Genomic DNA, 19,825 nt, shown 5'->3' with positions numbered 1-19,825 from the left:
AGCACAAAAATGTGAAGAAAAAAAAAAGAGGCACAAAAGAGATCACAAAAAAGACACTTGTTTACCGTATGAGTGAGGAGAGAAGGAAAGGGAGGGGAAGGGAAAGAATCGACCATTTGCAGGCAGAAGGAGTCTTCTTGTTAACTGGGCAGCTCTGCAACTTGCCCTCCCCCTGGCAGCAAGGGACTAGAGCCTCTCCATCAGTTTTCAGTGGGTCACATGGAATCTAGGCTCCAGGCAAAGTAAAGAGAGAGATGAGGAGCCAGGTGGGATGGCAGTGCCAAAGTGGGGGCCTTCTCTAAGCAAACCTCCCGCTGCACTGCCACCGAGCTGGGAGAGGAGGGGAGGAAGCCTGGGTCAGGGCCAGTGAGTACAAGGAAAGAGATACAGTGACCAACACGCGAACAAAAGTTCCTCGGATGGGGGAAAAGGAATTGGTCAGGAGCAAAAGCACTCAAGCCAGCCCCAAGTGGCAGGGCTTTGGCTGGCAGCATAAAAATCCCCTCTGCCAAGGTTGCCGAGGAACGCGCTCCCAAGGCTGAGAGCATGTCATTCAGAGCGTTTTCCCAGTAAAACGTGTGTGGCACATTTGGAGGTTGACAGAAGCCCTGCCTTGGGTCTCTTCTTTGGAGCTTCCTCGTGTTTCTCATCAGGACAAGAGACCCTTTTTTCATGGTTTTCATAGAATTAGATTCCAGTTAGATGTTTAAACTTGCAAATCCAGCAGAAAAACTGCTTTGAAAGTGTTACTGCTTTCATTAAAAAAGAAAGTTTGGGATTTACAAAACATCCAATGCTTAGCAGATTTGGCACGTCTAACTGCGGTGAAGGACAGGTGACAGCTACGCTGGCCGTTAGTCCTTGACTTACCACCTCTGTCTCAAGTTAGTGACGCTCACTCCCCTTCTCAAGGGTCCATGCTGGAGCCATCACACTGGACGCTTCCCAGAACTCATTTCATTTCATCTTCCCTCACATCCCTGGGAGGTGTTTGCTACAACCCATCCACATTTCACAGTTAAGGAAACTGTGCAGAAAGTAATTTGCCAGAAATCATGTGGAAAGTAAGTGGCTGAGCAAGGACTCAAACCCGTCAGCCTGAGTTTAATATCTGTATCCTTTCTACTCTATTGCATATAACCAGGTAATTGTATGGTCTGCATTCAACGAAACATGAACTTGAAACGGTTTTATTTTTCCCCAGTCCTTCCTGTGAGTTGTGCCACAAAGCACCATATACCTTATCGTCCCTTAGTAACATCTGGACAGGCTCCAGAATTTTCGGATCACTTTCAGTTATTAGAAGAGTCTCGGTGCAGTTTTTAAGACACAAACCCATTTGTTTCCTGGACTCCTGTTTCTCACCCAGTTTCAAGCTCCCCTCCTTCCATCTCCTGGGGGCAGCCCTGCTTCAGGGCAGGTCTGGACTTGGAGGAGCAGGGGTCCTGGTCTGCTCCTCTCCCCTCCTCACCCTCCAGGTGGAGAGACCTGCTCAGCGCCCAGGGCACCTCCTCCCTTACCCACCTTCCAGGCTTCAGTCGGCCAGTGCTTTGGAGCAGAGAGTGAGATCTGTGAGATGACAGGGCCGGAGATCTCAGGCCAGCTGCCGGTGAGAGGTGGGGGGTCAGGCGAGTGTGATCGCGTGTCCACTCTGGCCAATTCCGGTTCTCTCAGCCGCTGGAGGTCATCACGGATTTGGCAGTCTTTACCCAGAAGGTGCGTGTGGTTTACTTGGGGAGACACGCTGCTCCATGTGGCGTGTCTCCATGTTGTCTCAGCCATCAGTCCACACCCCCCAGGATCTGCCCCAGCACCTGATCATCCCAAAACCCAGGCCTCCCAGCCTGCATTCTCTGCTTCCTCTGTGGAGCCACAGGAACCATGGAAATCCCCTTCAGGGCCTTCCAGGTGGGGCGGGAGATCCCCTCTGCCTTCTTAGACGCCTTACCCTGTGGTGCCTTCTTTATCAGCTTTGGCAGACTCCTGGACCAGGCAAGAAGCAGCGACCAATTTCCAAATTCACATATAGCCCTATACTTCAGAGAGCTATGTCGGTCTCTTGCTTTCCTTCCCCATGCTTAGCTCCACTCCATGCTAATGGCAGCATCAAGAGTGGCTTCTGTTGCCCCATGTCATCCACCATCTAAAAGCCAGCAAGAGAAGTCAGGCTCCCGGAACACCCCCAGGCTCTCATCCAGCAGGCCCCCTGTCACAGGGCTTGGAGGTCCTCAGGAAGGCCCCGTGGGGAAGGGAGGGAAACACTGCCACGCTTGGACCTTTGGTCAGCAGTAACAATGCCTTCTTTCTCCTCTCTATCCCATGCTTTCTTTCATCAGCTGAGAAAGGATGGGGGAGGTATGAGGTGACAGTTCAGAATGAGAACAGACTGGCCACCTCTTACTGAGTTCTGGGAGAAATGTCTGACTCCACTTATTTGCATCTCACTTTACAATAAGGGGTGCTTGATACATGGGCCCTTGTTACCAATTCCAAGTGACAGGAAAGTGACATTGCATTCCACTCAATGCAATGCAACAGAAGTTCTGCCTTTGAATTTGGTACCATGCCTTTCAAATTTTAACTGAACTTCAGATCAGATCAGATCAGATCAGTCGCTCAGTCGTGTCTGACTCTTTGCGACCCTATGAATCACAGCACGCCAGGCCTCCCTGTCCATCACCAACTCCCGGAGTTCACTCAGACTCATGTCCATCGAGTCAGTGATGCCATCCAGCCATCTCATTCTCTGTCGTCCCCTTCTCCTCCTGCCCCCAATCCCTCCCAGCATCAGAGTCTTTTCCAATGAGTCAACTCTTCACATGAGGTGGCCAAAGTTACTGGAGTTTCAGCTTTAGCATCATTCCTTCCAAAGAAATCCCAGGGCTGATCTCCTTCAGAATGGACTGGGTGGATCTTCTTGCAGTCCAAGGGACTCTCAAGAGGCTTCTCCAACACCACAGTTCAAAAGCATCAATTCTTTGGTGCTCAGCCTTCTTCACAGTCCAACTCTCACATCCATACATGACCACAGGAAAAACCATAGCCTTGACTAGACGAACCTTTGTTGGCAAAGTAATGTCTCTGCTTTGGAATATGCTATCTAGGTTGGTCATAACTTTCTTTCCAAGGAGTAAGCGTCTTTTAATTTCTTGGCTGCAGTCACCATCTGCAGTGATTTTGGAGCCCAAAAAAGTAAAGTCTGACACTGTTTCCCCTGTTTCCCCATCTATTTCCCATAAAGTGGTGGGACCGGATGCCATGATCTTTGTTTTCTGAATGTTGAGCTTTAAGCCAACTTTTTCACTCTCCACTTTCACTTTCATCAAGAGGCTTTTGAGTTCCTCTTCACTTTCTGCCATAAGGGTGGTATCATCTGCATATCTGAGGTTACTGATATTTCTCTTGGCAATCTTGATTCCAGCTTGTGTTTCTTCCAGTCCAGCGTTTCTCATGATGTACTCTGCATAGAAGTTAAATAAACAGAGTGACAATATACAGCCTTGATGTACTCCTTTTCCTATTTGGAACCAGTCTGTTGTTCCATGTCCAGTTCTAACTGTTGCTTCCTGACCTGCATACAAATTTCTCAAGAGGCAGATCAGATGGTCTGGTATTCCCATCTCTTTCAGAATTTTCCACAGTTTATTGTGATCCACACAGTCAAAGGCTTTGGCATAGTCAATGAAGCAGAAATAGATGTTTTTCTGGAACTCTCTTGCTTTTTCCATGATCCAGTGGATGTTGGCAATTTGATCTCTGGTTCCTCTGCCTTTTCTAAAACCAGCTTGAACATCAGGAAGTTCACAGTTCACATATTGCTGAAGCATGGCTTGGAGAATTTTGAGCATTACTTTACTAGCATGTGAGATGAGTGCAATTATGCGGTAGTTTGAGCATTCTTTGGCATTGCCTTTCTTTGGGATTGGAATGAAAACTGACCTTTTCCATTCCTGTGGCCACTGCTGAGCTCTCCAAATTTGCTGGCATATTGAGTGCAGCACTTTCACAGCATCATCTTTCAGAATTTGGAATAGCTCAACTGGAATTCCATCACCTCCACTAGCTTTGTTCGTAGTGATGCTTTCTAAGGCCCACATGACTTCACATTCCAGGATGTCTTGCTCTAGGTCAGTGATCACATCCTCGTGATTATCTGGGCCGTGAAGATCTTTTTTGTACAGTTCTTCTGTGTATTCTTGCCATCTCTTCTTAATATCTTCTGCTTCTGTTAGGTCCATACTATTTCTGTCCTTTATCAAGCTCATCTTTGCATGAAATGTTCCTTTGGTATCTCTGATTTTCTTGAAGAGATCCCTAGTCTTTCCCATTCTGTTGTTTTCCTCTATTTCTTTGCATTGATCGCTGAAGAAGGCTTTCTTATCTCTTCTTGCTATTCTTTGGAACTCTGCATTCAGATGTTTATATCTTTCCTTTTCTCCTTTGCTTTTCGCTTCTCTTCTTTTCATAGCTATTTGTGGAGTACAAATATGAAGCTGTGGTTATAGATTCTTTCAAAGGATGTTGAAAGTCTAGTGCCTCAGTGAAAACTGATTTTAAATGTTGTCCATCTGTCAGTGGAGTCAAAGGAATGCCACTCAATTGAAACTGATGAAGAAACATGTCCCTACTCTCCATCGTTAAGTGGTGGTCCCAAATAAAAGCCAGCCATTAAAAAACCATAAGCCCCACACCAAGGGCTTCCTCGGCCCTCATTTAACAGGGCTGACAAACTGGTGGCCAAGGGCCCAAAACTGCCAACGGGCATTTTGGTTTGGGTCACACAGCATTTTTTTTAAAAAACTGGAAACAAGTGCCAATTCATCCACAGGGCTCACGTAAACTCCAGATCTCCCAGGATGGGCCATACCAGCCATGCACCCGCACACAGTAACAGCTGCAGAGGCCGGGTAGTGGTCCCCCCCCCCCAGAGCCTGGGCAGGAGCTCCCCAGGCCATGACCTGCCCCCTTCAGTCACTTGTGCCATCCTGGCCCCCAGAGATGCTTGTTTATATGTCATGGCCCGCCTCTTCTGCCTGCTCCCTCTGCAAATGCTTTTTTTTTTTTAACTCAATTAATCTTGCATCAAAACTTTAGTAATCAAATAAATTCACCCTATATTTTCCCTTAGTCTCTTCCTTGGCTTCTATTCTCTACCAGAACCACGCTCACAAAAGATTAAACCCCTTCCATACAGTGGAGCCCAGAAGACCCTGACCCCATACTTCACTGACTGTGGGGGTCAGAGCTCTGCTCTCCCCTTCTCTGGAATTCTCACTAACAGAAGCACCCCCTGAAGGAGACGCCCAGAGGGAGAATATCCCTCTTCCTGTCAATTACACTTAGCCCTACTTGTCCAGATCCTGTCCACCTTGGCCAATTTCATGGGTCCGCTCACTCTTAAATTTCTAGTCCCTGTCTCTAAGCTCTTTCCTTCCAGTCTCTTACCTGGTGCTAAAGTTCTCTCTGCCTGGTCACAGAGTTATCTGACTGGACCACCTGCTTAGACGGCCACTCATTCTGTTCCTCCCACTCATTACCAGTATGGCTCTGTTTCCTCACCATCCCCCTCCTCCAAACTCTCTGCCACATGCCTGTCACTGCCCTCCATCCTGCCACACGCCCACGCTGCTGAGATGTGCTATTACACATCAGGAACTCCAAACTGCCAAACAGCTCTTCTCCTTGACCTCTCTCAGCTTTGGGATTTTATAGGTCAAGTCATGCTTCTCAAAATTTTCCCCTACTTGAGCCCCAGTGACACCAATCTATCCTGGTTTTCCCATCTCTAGCGGCTCCCTCTCTGTATTTTTGACAGACTCCTCTCTCTGTCTTCTTCCTTCCCTCAGTCCACCCTTTTGAACCCTGTTAAGGCCAAGTCTCACAACAAAATGAATGGTGGCTCTCACTGTGAAGTAGAGTTAAAAAAAAAAAACAAAAACCTCACAGGCTATGGAAGGCTCACCCTTTACTAAGAACTACAACTTTAGTACTTCCCTGGTAGCCCAGTGGTTAGGACTCCATGTTTCCACTGCAGGAGGTATGGTTTTGATCACTGGTGGAGGAACTGGGATCCCACAAGACATAGAGAGGCAAAAAAAAAACAAACCAACAGCAACTTTATTCAGGACAGTCCTTATATTCATTTACAAGCAAATCTGCAGTCTTGCACACCCACTGAAAGCCTGAAGGAATCCAGCCAGACCAGACCATTCATGTGTTGTTTCAAGCCTGTCTTAGGCACATTCCTGCCTTTTCCAATATCACAATCACCGATGCAAGGCTCTCCTTGTCGCTCATATTGCATCAGCCTTTCAGATTCACCTCAAGATCCATTTCCCAGAGACAACTCAAACCACAGTCCTTGCCCTTCTCCAAAACTACAGGACTTATTAAGAGCATCACTGTTTTGAATTTAATCATATGCAAGTGTGTGTTTTTATAAATCCCAGCTCCTTTACTGGTTTCCAAAGGAAATCTGCTCAACGAACTTTTATTGTGATTTTTATGGTTATTACTGATGTATATTGGAGAAGGCAATGGCACCCCACTCCAGTACTCTTGCCTGGAAAATCCCATGGACAGAGGAGCCTGGTGGGTTGCAGTCCATGGGGTCGTTAGGAGTCGGACACGACTGAGCAACTTCCCTTTCACTTTTCACTTTCATGCATTGGAGAAGGGAATGGCAACCCACTCCAGTGTTCTTGCCTGGAGAATCCCAGGGACAGGGGAGCCTGGTGGGCTGCCGTCTGTGGGGTCGCACAGAGTCGGACACGAATGAAGTGACTTAGCAGCAGCAGCAGCAGCACTGATGTATATAGAGAATAAGAAAGGGTCACATTTCAGAAAACAGAGAATTTCACATGAAAAAAAATCCCCTTTTGGCTTTCCTCTCCCTAAAGCCATCTCTCATACCACCATCGATGACCCTCTTGATCCTCTTGCTTTTTAAATTCATTCTTGCAGAAACTTGAGGACCTGCCAGGCCTTGGAGCCTAACTCTTGCCCAAACTTATCGAACCATCATCTCAAAAAAGGCATTTCTCCAAGTAAAGTAATTCTTATACTAGTTACCAAAATGTTCCACTTTTTAAACTAACTTTTAAAACTTGTATTATTGTTCAAATGTAGTTCTTAAGTCCTCAATCAAATTATAAACATTTTGAGGAATACTGGTAACTAGCAGTAAGTAAGTAAGTGTAAGTCGCTCAGTTGTGCCCAACTCTTTGTGACCCCATGGACTGCAGCCCGCCAGGCTCCTCTATCTCACTGCCCTGTGGACTTTGCTCTCTCAAGTGACTTCTGTTCTTGCACTTGCAGATGATTCCAAGATGCCACACCCAGACTAACCAACACAGCTGCCTACCTTACTGCAGCCACTCAAAATAACTTCACTTGAATCTCCAATTTCACTTCAGAGGCAACTAAACCAAAACCAAACAAATTCTTCCTCAAAACTGACTTCCTATTTTCAATTTTCCTATTTCTATTACTACAGTTATTATTCTCCACAATTCTTAATCCCAAATTTTAAGTCATCTTTAACTCATCTGTGGCTCCTATATTTAGTCAGTCTCCATATCCTGTGTGTATTAGCCAGGGTTCTCCAGAAAAACAAAGATTTATTATAAGATATTGGTTCACACCATTTTGGGGCTGCTGCTGCTGCTGCTAAGTCGCGTCAGTCCTGTCTGACTCTGTGCGACCCCATAGACGGAAGCCCACCAGGCTCCTCTGTCCCTGGGATTCTCCAGGCAAGAACACTGGAGTGGGTAGCAAGTCCAAAATCTGCAGAGAGTTAACTGATGTCCCAGTTTGTGTATCAAGGCTTGTTCAGTTCAGTTCAGTTCAGTTGCTCAGTCATGTCTGACTCTTTGCGACCCCATGGACTGCAGCATGCCAGGCCTCCCTATCCATCACCAACTCCCAGAGTTTACTCAAACTCATGTCCATTGAGTCGGTGATGCCATCCAACCATCTCATCCTCTGTCGTCCCCTTCTTCTCCTGCCTTCAATCTTTCTCAATATCAGGGTCTTTTCCAATGAGTTAGTTCTTCGCATCATGTGGCCAAAGTATTAGAGTTTCAGCTTTAGCCTCAGTCCTTCCAGTGAATACTCAGGACTGATTTCCTTTAGGATGGACTGGTTTGATGTCCTTGCTGTCCAAGAGACTCTCAAGAGTCTTCTCCTACACCATAGTTCAAAAGCATCAATTCTTTGGCACTCAGCTTTCTTTATAGTCCAACTCTCACATCTATACATGACTACTGGAAAAACCATAGCTTTGACTAGATGGACCTTTGTTGGCAAAGTAATGTCTCTTCTTTTTACTATGCTGTCTAGGTTGATCATAGCTTTTCTTCCAAGGAGCATGCAAGCGTCTTTTAATTTCATGGCTGCAAGTCACTATCTGCAGTGATTTTGGAACCCTAGGTCAGCTTTTCCTAATCCCTGCCAATATCAGGAGAGACCGCGAGGAGTCTGAACAAGTCAACAACTATAGCATTCAAAAGAAGCGGGCATATCTCATTTCCCTTGCATTGGACATATAAACCTGTGTCACAGCTCAAACAGGGCTGCACAAAGATGTCAGGAGAGAGTACCAGTGGCTACTGATCTGAGACAAAACCAGCCGAGGACAGTTTTCCAAACTGCCCAACCTGATGGAAAGAAGCAACAACCCCTTGTTTGGAATGATGATGGTAGCGACATGAAGTAGCAGCAGATTTTCTGGACCAGAGTTAGCACAGAAGAAAGCAGGTAGCTGGGAATAGACAACAAATCAAACGTACAAGCCATATTTTCAGAAAACTGATAATGAAGAATTGAGGAAGAAAGTAAAAGCTAAAAGACCGTACTCTCCAATAAAATCCCATGTCACAGGGACATCTGCTGTTAGCCTGGAACACGGCAGTAGTCCCTCTCCCTTACAAACCTTACACAAATAACTGATATGGAAAGAACATGCCTCATTTAAAGAGGACTATAAAAAATGAGGGAAGGGAAACCTCTCGTGGTCCAGTGGTTAGGACTCAGAGCTTTCACTGCCAGGGAGGTTCGATCATGGTCAGAAAACTTAAGATCCAGCAAGCCATGCAGCATAGCCACATAAAATTTAAAAATTACATAAAAGTCACAAAGGAGAAAAAAAGTGACTTAAAAAAATATTGGGACAGAACAGATAAAAATTGTGGCCAGATATAACTTCACAAAATCAAAAATAAGCAAATGCCTCTATAAAACAAAAACTCAATGTAAATATACAAGAGCTTAAGTTAAATAAACCAAGTCAATAGAAAAAGATTAATTATGTATTGATGGAATTCATAAACAGAAGAGAAAAATAAAATCATCAGAGAAATGAAAATCATTTTAGAGACAGCCCAAAGAGACTGCTAAAAAAAGTAAGGATCAGGAAGGATACAAATGAGAACAGTGATCAGAATGAAATGCAAATGCAAGTTAAAAATATTTACAACAAAATTATAATTTTCAAACAATTACAGCAAAAATGAAATATATGGAATTCAAAAAATGGAATCAAACATATGCATAGACAGTGTCTCCAAAGCACCTAATCAAAACAATGAAACAGATAGGATTCAATCCATATTTATTTCCCAGTCTGGAGAAAAAAAAATCTCAAAAAAATACACCAAAACCAAGTAGCTTGTATCCAAAAGAACTGTTGCTGAAGTATACTGACAGCTGACAAACATTTTTTGAGCATGGAAGGACCCAAATTGATTCTCTCTCTCCTCTTCACCATCCCTAGAAGAAACTGCTAGTATATTAACTTCAGCTAATCAAGAAATAAATGAAAAAAATTCCAACAAAAATGACTAACAGCAGTACTGAATTCACTATAACTAAGAACAAAACAAATAGATTGTGATTATAGGATAGAATTAATGTGTTATAAGCCATAACATGTAGAAAAGTATATTAACAAGTAAAGCAGCAAAGCAACAAGAAAGTTAGTGATAATCTACTTCTGCTGTTTTCCCATCGTAAGGAAGCAGGGATAGCTGACACCAATGTGTAGGTCCCACCTGCACAAATCTATTCTCCCCAGCTGCTTCTTCAGCAGAGTAGGCGGGGCTCTCCTTAGTTTTGAGGAATGGTCTAAGCCAGACTTTGTAAGTCTGTTTGCCTTAACAGTAATGCCTCTAGCATGAACATGTGGTTCAGTTCTAGCCAATGAGGAATGAGGAAACATTTGTTTCTTTGCTCTTGTGAAGCAATGTGAGAAGGCAAAACAGCACTATTTTTCTGTCTCTTGCCTCAGCTTCATAGCTACTCCATCCCTGTAACGGAACCAAAAGGAGATAACCATGAAGATAAAGCCTATATGCTAAGGAATGCAAAGTGGAAAGATGCAAAAACCCAAGGTCCTAAAGACACTACTGAGATACTAGAACTATCCTATATCTGGACATTTGTTATTGAGATAACATGTCTTTATCGATTAAGCAATCATTAGGTTTGCTTACAGTTTTCAGTTATTCACTGATGAAAATATTCTGAAATACTAGAGGTCAAAAGATATCTTTTAAAACTGACAAATCAAGCTTTAGAATTAAATGTTTTAAATGTATATAACATATTTAAATGTAGAATTATATTTAAAGAGACATAAAGAAATATAACACTATGAATTTGGCAGTGAAGGTAGTGGAAAGAAGTGGAAATAGCCAAGTTCATCAATGTCCATAGGGAGAAGAGAGAGAAATATGTAAAGATGATCATAAGGGTAACTACTAGAACAAAAATACAAATCTTCCAAATTATCATAAAGTACACACAGCACCCAACAAAGCAGCTCACCCAACTAAACTGTATTTAACTCATATTGTAAATTTAAAAACAAACAAAAAGATGACAGAACTAAAAGCAAACATTTATTTCCATAAATACATATAACTTAAACATAACTATTAAAAGAAAAAAGAGACTGTTAGACTGAATCTCAAAGCAAAATCCAACTATCTGCTGCACATAAGAGGAGAGTTTTAGATTTGGTAAAAAAAAAAAAAAAAAAAAAGGTTGAAGATAAAAGGAAGCACAAAGGCTCTAAAAAGCAATAGCAAATAAAAAGAAAATAACGTTCATGATATTAGTAACAGATGAGTTTGCATGTAAAGTAAAATACATTAACTGAAAAAAAATCTTTATAATGTTAAATAGTACAATCCAATATGAAGATTAATTGCTACAAATATCTAAGTATCCATCAATATAGCATTGCTATCCACAAAGAAAAATCTATTTTAAAACAATAGGTTTTAAACTAGAAAATATAATCTCAGCAACAGGAAACTTTGATTCTTTTCTTTCAGTACATGACAGAACAGACAAAATATATCTCAGAATTTAGAAAACATAAATAAAATAATGTACCGCTAAGTGATATGCTCAGAAAATAGAGAACACACCTTCTTTCAAGTTCCTGAGATACATTTACAAAACTGACTATCTGGAAACAAAGAAAACTTTATCAAGTTCCAAAAAAGTAGAAACAGTATAGATATCTGTGACACAATGCAATAAAACTTTAAAATAACAAAACTAGAACATGAAAAATATTCTACCATGAGATATCTTAAAATTCTGTTAACTTTTAGAGCCCTCTTACACTGTGGGAATCTAAGCTGATATAGCCACTATGGAAAACAGAATTAAAGTTTCTCAGAAAAATAAAAATAGAATTACCATATGATTCAGCAAGTCAACTACTGGGAATATACCTAGATAAACTATAGTTCAAAAAGATACATGCACCCCTATGTTCATAGAAGCACTGTTCACAAACATGGAAGCAACCTAAATGTCCATCTCCAGACAAACAGATAAAGAAGCTGTGGTGCATATATTCAATGGAATACTACTCAGCCAGAAAAAAAAAACTGTCTGCAGCAACATGGATGAAACTAGAGATTACCATACAAAGTGAAGTCAGAAAAAGACAAATATCATATGATATCAGTTATATGTGGAATCTAAAATATGGTATGAGTGAATCTATCTACAAATAGACTTATAGAGAAATAGACTCATTGAGAACAGACTTGTGGTGCCAAGGGGGAGGGAGAGGGAGGGGGATGGATTGGGAGTCTGGGGCTGTAGATGCAAACTATTACAGTCAGAATGGGTAAGCAGCAAGGTTCTAAGGTACAGCACAGGGAACTACATTCGACATCCTGTGATGAATCATAATGGAAAAAAAATATTAAAAAGTGTATATATGTGTATAAATGAGTCATTTTGCTGTACAGCAGATATTGGTACAACATTGTAAGTCAATTATACTTCAATATAAATAAATAAAATTTTATTGCTAAAGTTTCCTTTGCTTCCAAATATGATGTAACTGATATCATGTTTCAAAGATGATACTAAAATTGAAGCTGTAGAGGGACTTCCCTGGTGGTCCAGTGGTTAAGAATCCGCCTTGCAATGCAGGGGATGCAAGTGGTTGAGGAATTACAATCCCAGTGCTGCAGAGCAACTAAGCCCGGCACCACAACTACCGAAGCCTGTGTGTTCTGGAGCCAGTGAGCCACAACCACTGAGCCCACGTGACACAACGAGAGTCCACACACTGCAGCGAAAGATCCTGTATGACTCAAGGAAGATGCCCACATGCTGCAACTAAGGCCTGATACAGCCAACAAGTAAAGAAATTAAATTTTAAAAAACAGAGATGTAGGATATCTAGAAAAAAATGATTAAAAAAAAAAAAGGACTATGTGGATTGAAGCAAGAGAGTTCCAGAAAAACATCTATTTCTGCTTTATTGACTATGCCAAAGCCTTTGACTGTGTGGATCACAATAAACTGTGGAAAATTCTGAAAGAGATGGGAATACCAGACCACCCTGACCTGCCTATTGAGAAACCTATATGCAGGTCAGGAAGCAAGAGATAGAACTGGACATGGAACAACAGACTGGTTCCAAATAGGAAAAGGAGTACATCAAGGCTGTATATTGTCACCCTGCTTATTTAACTTACATGCAGAGTACATCATGAGAAACGCTGGGCTGGAAGAAGCACAAGCTGGAATCAAGATTGCCGGGAGAAATATCAATAACCTCAGATATGCAGATAACACCACCCTTATGGCAGAAAGTGAAGAGGAACTCAAAAGCCTCTTGATGAAAGTGAAAGGGGAGAGTGAAAAAGTTGGCTTAAAGCTCAACATTCAGAAAATTAAGATCATGGCATCCGGTCCCATCACTTCATGGCAAATAGATGCGGAAACAGTGGAAACAGTGGCTGATTTTATTTTTCTGGGCTCCAAAATCACTGCAGATGGTGACTGCAGCCATGAAATTATAAGACACTTACTCCTTGGAAGGAAAGTTATGACCAACCTAGATAGCATATTGAAAAGCAGAGACATTACTTTGCCAACAAAGGTCCATCTAGTCAAGGCTATGGTTTTTCCAGTGGTCCTGTATGGATGTGAGAGTTGGACTGTGAAGAAAGCTGAGTACCGCACCAAAGAATTGATGCTTTTGCACTGTGGTGTTGGAGAAGACTCTTGAGAGTCCCTTGGACTGCAAGGAGATCCAACCAGTCCATTCTGAAGGAGATCAGTCCTGGGTGTTCATTGGAAGGAATGATGCTAAAGCTGAAATCCAATACTTTGGCCATCTCATGCGAAGAGTTGACTCATTGGAAAAGACTCTGATGCTGGGAGGGATTGAGGGCAGGAGAAGGGGACGACAGAGGATGAGATGGCTGGATGGCATCACCGACTGGATGGACATGAGTTTGAGTAAACTCTGGGAGTTGGTGATGGACAGGGAGGCCTGGCGTGCTGTGATTCATGGGGTTCAAAGAGTCGGACATGACTGAGCGACTGAACTGAACTGAATTGATATGGATTGAAAACACTGTTTAGAAAAACAGGGTAACTAGATTATCTAGTCAATACAGCCAAAATATTAAGAAACAAGGATGAATGAAAAAGATGATTTAAGCACTCAAGAAGGCAAAATAAAAGAAAAGAAAGATAAGACAGCAGGAAGAAATTAATAAAAATAAATGTTGAAATTAATAAATTAGAAAAAGAGAACATGATAGAATTAATAAGTAAATCCAAGAACTGTTTCTTGGGAGTAGCGAATACAAAAGAAAACCTTTAATTTGCCTCCTTTTTTTTTTCAGTTAAAAGGAAAGAAACAATGATGAGAAAATAACAAAGCATAAGAAATTAAAATCCTAAAACACCATTTTGGTCACTCAATGTGAGTAAATTTGAGAACTAAAATGAAACAGATTATTTACTAGGAAATCTACCCCAGATAGGAATGAAAATTTAACAGACTAATGTCCATAGAAAAAGTAGGACAAATTGTCAAACATTTACTCCTACAAAAGTAGTTCAACACAGTTTGTTTCACAAGAGAAATTCTGCCAAATCCTTAAGAAGCAGATAAGCCCAATGCCATTTAAAGTGTTTCAGAGCGTAGAAAAAGAAGAAAAGCGTCAAAATTATGTTTATGAAGATATAAACCTCCAATAAAGATAGTATAGAAAAAACAAAACTACAGTTCAAATTCATTTTATGAATATTGGTGAAAACATTAGACAAATATGCAAACAGAATCCAGGATCACATTAAAATATATTATGCCATTACCAAGGAGAGTTTATTCCCAAAATAAAAGAGTAGTTTTATAATAAAATTGATTAAATAATTTTGCATATTAATAATATAATAAAGAAAATTAAATGACCACCTCTATAGACTACAAAAAGCTTTTACTTAGGGGCTGATGTTGATTCAAATGGGGGCACAAAGGCAGAATGGCTAGAGCCAGATCCTTGGCAGGAACTCCAAGATGAGAAAGTTCAGTGTAGTCAATCAGAATCGGTGGCAGTGTGTGTGTTAATCACTCAGTCATGTCTGACTCTTTGGGACCCCATGGACTGTAGCCCACCAGGCTCCTCTGTCCATGGAATTCTCCAGACAAGAAAACTGGAGTGGGGTGCCATTTCCTCCTCCAATTGGTGGCATTCAGGACAATAAGAAACACAGGAATGGTACACTGAGAACTCTCTTGAGATCACGGTTTTTCCACCAGTTTGGAGGGCTATTGAACCAAGGCGGCCCTGTAACACCAGCTGCCAGAAGCTAGAAAAAGTCTCTAAGGGCACCATAGCTCCTGCCCCTGAGGCTGCTGGTGGCCCTGCACACTTGGAGCCGCCAGAGCCCCCACTATCCAAGCAGCTGTCACCTCCATACTCTCATGGGGCATACTCTCATGTCTCCCTGGGGCAGAGGTGCCAGAGGCTGGAGGGCCAAATCTCCTGTGCCCGTGGCTACCAGTACCCCTGCGTACCTGGCAGTGCCAGGGTCCCTATGATCCAGGAAGCTGCACCACGTCCACACCTGGTCCCCACTGACAGACCCAAGCCCTCCAGGGCAGCCTCGGGAACACACTCGAGAGTGACAGTGCTGGTCGCTTGCCTGCATGCATGCTACGTCGCTTCAGTCGTGTCCGACTCTGTGCGACCTCATGGACAGCAGCCCACCAAACTCCTCTGTCCACGGGATTCTCCAGGCAAGATCACTGGAGTGGGTTGCCATTTCCTTCTCCAATGCATGCCTGCATGCTACGTCGCTTCAGTCGTGTCCGACTCTTTGTGACCCCATGGACCGCAACCCACCAGGCTCCTCTGTCCATGGGATTCTCCAGGTAAGAATACTGGAGCAGGTTACCATTTCCTCCTCCAGGGGATCTTCCCAACCAAGGGATCAAACCCCGGTCTCCTGCATTGCAGGCAGGTTCTTTACCTCAGAGGTGGGGATAAAACCACAATTGAACTCCAGGGTCAGGGAGGTTAAGGAAGAGGATTGAAAACCATTTCACCAGCTGTACGAGCGGCAGATTAAATCCACACAATCAACTAGGCAGACTCTGTGTCTATGGAACATATAAATGGACAATGAGAGTGACCACAAAAGAAAACACTCTAGCTCTGGCAGCGGTGGACACTGGAGGCAAGAACATGCAGGGGAAGGGCTGGACTAGAGTCTGAGCTGTCCCCGTAGCAGGTATAGAGACCAGCCCAGTCCTGGAGGGCAATCTAGGGAAGTGTAGGTAGGCTGTGACTCAGCATTGAGGGAAAGGAAGCTGACAGCTGAGATCCGCAAAGCACGTTTATTATTATTCTTGTCTTTAGATTTATTCTGTAGTAGTTTCTGGATTTTTGTTCTTCTTTTTTTTTTTCTTCTGTTGCTGTAGCTGTTGATTTTATTCTTCTTCTTAACTTTATTTAAGCTTTTGAGAACTTTTTATTAAATCACAGTTTTTATTTCCTTTATATACTTCTACCTCTAAGTTGGCGTTTTGAACTTCTGTGCAGTTTTTTATCTTTTTTATTAGTTTTGCTTGTTTTTCCTGTTGTTCTTTTCCTGCTGTAGGTATTTTTTAATATATATACATCTTTTTTATATACTTCTACTTAACTTTGCTTTTCTATTTTTTTTCTTCCTTTTCTGTCTTTATCTCATCATGTTTGTTAGTTTGCTTTGTTTTCCTTGCTTTATTCCCCAGTTGGCACTCTGCTTTGGTCTTATTTTCTGGTTTATGTTTTAGTTGGTTTTGTTTTTAATTGGTCAATAAAATTTTTGCTTTCCTTTGCTCACCAGGTCACTCTCTTGCACTTTCCTTTCTTTGGACTATTTTGGTTTTGTTTCTGTGTGTGTGTGTGTGTGTTCCTTTGTTTTTGTTATTATTTATCTGATTTTGTATTTATCATTTGTCTGGGGTTCTTTTTTTCTTTCTTGTTTTGTTTTATTTTTTACTTTTGTGTATTTGCTTTAAACCCCTTTATTGCCATAACAAACAGCTTGTAGAATCTCGGTTCCCCTGCCACAGACTGGCCTGAGCCTTTGGAGTGGAAATGCTGAGTCTAGGACACCAGATGGCCAGAGAGCGCCTGACCCCAGGGAGTATTAATTAGTGAGAACTCCCACGGAGGCCTCCACCTGTACCCAAGACCAGGCATCACCCAACTGTCAGCAACACCCACTGCAGAATTCCTCAACCAAACAACAAGCAAGACAAAGACAGAAACCCAGTCATCAGCAGACAGGCTTCCCACAGACACCCCAAAACATACCAACTGACACAGCACTGTTCATTGGAGGGAAAAAAAAAACCTTACCTCCGCCCACCAGGAACATAGGCACAAGTCCCTCCCCACACGAAGCTTACACAAATCCCTAGAACAATCTTATCCACTGAGGGCAGAAACCAAAAAGAAGAAGGAATACAACACTACAGCCTGAGAAAAGGAGACCACAAACACAGAAAAAATTGACAAGACAGAGAAATACTGAACAAATGAAGGAACTAGGTAAAAACTTACAAGACCAAATAAATGAAGAGGAAATAGGCAAAACTGTCTGAAAATCATTCAGAGTAATGAGAGTAAAGATGATCTAAAACCTCAAAAACAGAATGGAGAAAACAGAAGAATCAATTAACACATTTAACATGGACCTAGAAGAAATAAACAAACTGAGACGAACAACATAATTACTGGAATTAAAAATACTCTAGAAGGAATCAATAGCAGAATAACTGAGGCAGAAGAATGGTAAGTCTGCTGAAAGATAGAATGGTGGAAATAATAGCTGAAGAGCAGAATAAAGGAAAAAGAATGAGAAGAACTGAGGACATTTTCAGAGACCTCTGGACAATTTTAAACTCACCAACATTTGAACCCCAGAAGAAGAGAAAAAGAAAGGGTTTGAGAAATTTTTTTAAGAAATTATAGTTGAAAACTTCCCCATAAGGGAAAGGAAATAGTCAATCAAGTCCAAGAAGTGCAGAGAGTCCCATACAGGATAAATCCTAGAAGAAACATGCTGAACACATAGTAACAAAGATTAAACACAAAGAAAGAATATTAAAAGCAGCAAGGAAAACGCAACATACAAGGGAAACCCCATAGGATTAATAGCTGATCTTTTGGCAGAAACTCTGCAGGCCAAAATGGAATGGTAGGACATATTTAAAGTTCTGAAAGGGAAAAATATAAAACCAAGATTACTCTACCTGGCAAGAATCTCATTCAAAATTGATTGAGAAATCAAAAGCTTTTCAGACAAGTGATAGAACAAGATAGAAAGCCTGGAGTTAAACCCACGCACCTATGGGCACCTTATCTTTGACAAAGGAGGAAATAATATACAATGGAGAAAAGACAGTCTCTTCAGTAAGTGGTGCTGGGAAAAGTGGACAGCTACATGTAAAAGAATGAAATTAGAACACTTTCTAACACCATACACAAAGATAAACTCAAAATGGATTAAAGACCTAAATGTAAGACCAGAAACTAGAAAACTCTTAGAGAAAACATAGTCATAAATTCATTAAGTATTCTCACAAGTCAATAAGTACAATAAAGCTTTTTTAAAATATTTAATTTTATTGGCGTTCAGTTAATTTGCAATGTTGTGTTAGTTTCAGGTGTGCAGCAAAGTGATTCAGTTATAGATATACATACATTCATTCTTTTTTAGATTCTTTTCTCATATACAGAATACTGAGTAGAGTTCTGCACTATTTAGCAGGTCCTTGAGTGTGAGTGAACTCCGGGAGTTGGTGAGGGACAGGGAGGCCTGGCGTGCTGCGATTCATGGGGTCGCAAAGAGTCGGACACGACTGAGCGACTGATCTGATCTGATCTGATCTGCTGGTTATTTATCTCATATATAGTAGTATGTGTGTGTTCGTCCCAAGCTCCTGAGTTATCCCTCCCCTTCACCTCTCCCCTTTGATAACCATAAGTTTATTTTCAGTGTCTGTAAGTCTGTTTCTGTTTTGTAAATAAGTTCATTTCTATCTTTTTTCTTTAATTAAATTCCACATATGAGTGATATCATATGGTATTTGTCTGACTTACTTCACTTAGTATGATAATCTTTAGGTCCATCCATGTTGCTATAAATGGCATTATTTCTTTTTTTTTATGGCTGAGAAATAGTTTATTGTATAAATGTAGCACATCTTTTTTATCTATTCCTCTGATGACAGACATTTAGACTGCTTCCAGGTCCTGGCTATTGGAAATAGTGCCGCGATAAACACTGGAGTTCATGTATTCTTTTGGATCATGGCTTTCTCCAGATAAATGCCCAGGAATAGGATTGCTGGATCGTATGGTAGTTCTGTTTTTAGTTTTTTAAGGAATCTCTGTTCCTTTTTAAGGAACCATTCTGTTCTCCACAACGGTTGTACCAATTTTCATTCCTACTAACAATAAAGGAGGGTTCCCCTTTCTCCACAGCCTCTCCAGCATTTACTGTTTGTAGACATTCTAACGATGGCCATTCCAACCAGTGTGAGGCGATACCCCTCTGTCATTCTGACCTGCATTTCTCTAATACACAGTGATGCTGAGTACTTTTTCATGTGCTTTTGGCCATGTACGTGTCTTCTTTGGAGAAATGTCTATTCAGATCTGCCTGGTTTTTTTAATTGGATTGTTTGCTCTTTTTGACACTGAGTTGTATGAGCTGTTTGAATATTTTGGAGATTCATCCTTTGACAGTCACACTATTTGCAAATATTGTCTCCCATTCTGTGGACTGTCCTTTCATTTTGCTTATAATAATGCTTTTAAAAAGAATTAAAAGACATGAATGGATAGGTCACAGAAAATACAAATCACTTTTAAATTTTGGAAAAAATGTTCAACAGCATTCACAATGAGATAAAAACCAAAACAGTGTACAATTTCCCTCCATCAGACTGCCAAATATCTTAAGGTTTATACATGGTGGTGACAAGGGAATAGGGAAA

General features: G+C 41.6%; 1 protein-coding gene across 2 annotated transcripts in view; it reads right to left on the bottom strand.

Moving 5' to 3' along the window:
* Nucleotides 1–19,825, bottom strand: part of CPQ (carboxypeptidase Q) — a 573,403-nt gene that overhangs the window by 521,976 nt on the left and 31,602 nt on the right. The window contains exon 1 of one of the 2 annotated variants that reach the window (XM_025265060.3): nt 10,050–10,144. The exons of the other annotated variant lie outside the window; for it this stretch is intronic. The gene's annotated coding sequence lies outside the window, so the exon portion shown is untranslated. Of the gene's footprint in view, nt 1–10,049; nt 10,145–19,825 lie in introns of those variants that run through there. 2 annotated transcript variants of the gene reach the window in all.

The sequence above is a fragment of the Bubalus bubalis genome, chromosome 15, assembly GCF_019923935.1.
Source record: "Bubalus bubalis isolate 160015118507 breed Murrah chromosome 15, NDDB_SH_1, whole genome shotgun sequence".
NCBI classification, from domain to species: domain Eukaryota; kingdom Metazoa; phylum Chordata; class Mammalia; order Artiodactyla; family Bovidae; genus Bubalus; species Bubalus bubalis.
This window is presented reverse-complemented; position numbering and strand designations above follow the sequence as displayed.